Source organism: Gavialis gangeticus, unplaced genomic scaffold (genome assembly GCF_001723915.1).
Source record: "Gavialis gangeticus isolate Ggan-Ray unplaced genomic scaffold, GavGan_comp1, whole genome shotgun sequence".
Lineage (NCBI taxonomy): Eukaryota > Metazoa > Chordata > Crocodylia > Gavialidae > Gavialis > Gavialis gangeticus.
In genome coordinates this window covers 3,196,554-3,198,064 of record NW_017729028.1, presented here as the reverse complement: position 1 = coordinate 3,198,064, position 1,511 = coordinate 3,196,554, and the positions used below count along the sequence as shown (strand labels likewise).

At 35.4% G+C, this 1,511-nt stretch overlaps 1 protein-coding gene across 1 annotated transcript in view; it reads right to left on the bottom strand.

The window, feature by feature from the left end:
* Positions 1-175: 175 nt before the first annotated feature.
* Positions 176-1,511, bottom strand: part of SOX11 (SRY-box 11) — a 7,894-nt gene continuing 6,558 nt past the window's right edge. Inside the window, exon 2 of the mRNA XM_019520717.1 lies at positions 176-1,475. The gene's annotated coding sequence lies outside the window, so the exon portion shown is untranslated. The remainder of the gene's footprint in view (positions 1,476-1,511) is intronic.

The following is a 1,511-nucleotide window of genomic DNA, read 5'->3' as shown; positions in this document are numbered from 1 at the left end:
AAAAAAAAAAAAAAAAAAAAAAAAAAAACAGGCTCTGATGTTGACAGTGCACAAGTCTGCTCTCGCCATCCCTGGCTGCAAAAGAGGCAGATGGTCTGTACTTTAGATTTATATTGCACAAAATGAGAAACTTTCTTCTTTTTATTTTTTTTAACTATGTGCCTTATTTTTTTTTCTTTTTTTTCCTTTTTTTTTGTTTTTTTTTTGCTAAAATCGAGAATCCAGTTTCATACCTTCCATCTGGGGCCCCATCCACATATCACAGCGTATGAGATACATAAAGTCCTACTATAGTACAGTACATATACAATCTTTTAAACTAAGATAACAGCTCTGAGGTCTATATCACCATTTTCAATAAATCTTTACCTACAAATATTGAACAAATCTGAACTATCGCTGTACAAAAAGGAAAAAAAAGTGTTTTGTTTCTTATTTCTTGTTAAAACCACAAGGCCTTTAGATGCAAGGATTATTTTTCTTTTAATTTTAATCCTTTTAAAACCAGGACGTAACGTACCAACAAACTTGCATGCTAAAAACAGAGGAAAAAAAATAAAAAGAAAAAATAAAAGGGAAGAAGTGCCTGAAAAGTCTTACTGAAAAAACACAGCAAGAATGTTCCCTTTTCACTGTACAAAAATACGCCTGAAAATATATTAATTTTTAAAAAAGACTGAGGTCTGTTATGTATCAAAAATGTTTCAATACCTTTTTGTACTGAGGTCTAGGCTGTCTGGTATTCAATCAAGGAGGTATAAGGGAACAAGTTACAAAAAAAAAGTTGGCAAGTAGAAATCACATTTGTAAAACCATAAACAATTTGATCTGAAAAGTAAACTCTGATCTTAAGTCAGTTCAGTGTTTTTGTTTTTTTGTTTTTTTGTAAGCGTTTGTACAGTCTGCATTTTTTCAAGCTCCCTGCAGCTTTGTTAAGAATCGGATGCATAGAAGACATCAGTTTTCTCCCTCCAAAAAAAGTTGCAATGGTCCCTTTCAGATAATAATAATTAAAAAAAAGCAGAACACCGGAACAGTTCTTGAAGCTCTCTCTGTCTCACGGAAAAAGGAAAAAAAAAAAAAAATCCACAAACCCCCTTGAGTAACAGTTGTGCTGCCACAAGACTTCTTCGCAGACCATCTTCCAGACTTCAATCACAGACCGACCAGCTTCAAACAGCGCCTTCTGTAGCATTTTCCCCCAGTCCCATTTGCCTTTGTTGTTGTTGTGATCACCAAATGCAAGGAAACATAAAAATAAAAATAATGATTAAAAAAAAAAAAAAAATCACAACTCCGGGCTCGGTTTGGAACGAACTTCGAGACACTTTTCTTTTCTTCTTTTTTTATTGTTTTTGCGAAAGAAAAAACGAGCCTTTTTTTGTTTTCTTTTTCAGGATCTCATCCCCCCGCCTCCCCATTTCATCGCATCAGCACCAGCATCATCTCTCCGGCCTCTGCCCGGCGGCTCCCAGAGAAGCTGCCCAGGCTCTTACGCCATTTACCCAGCC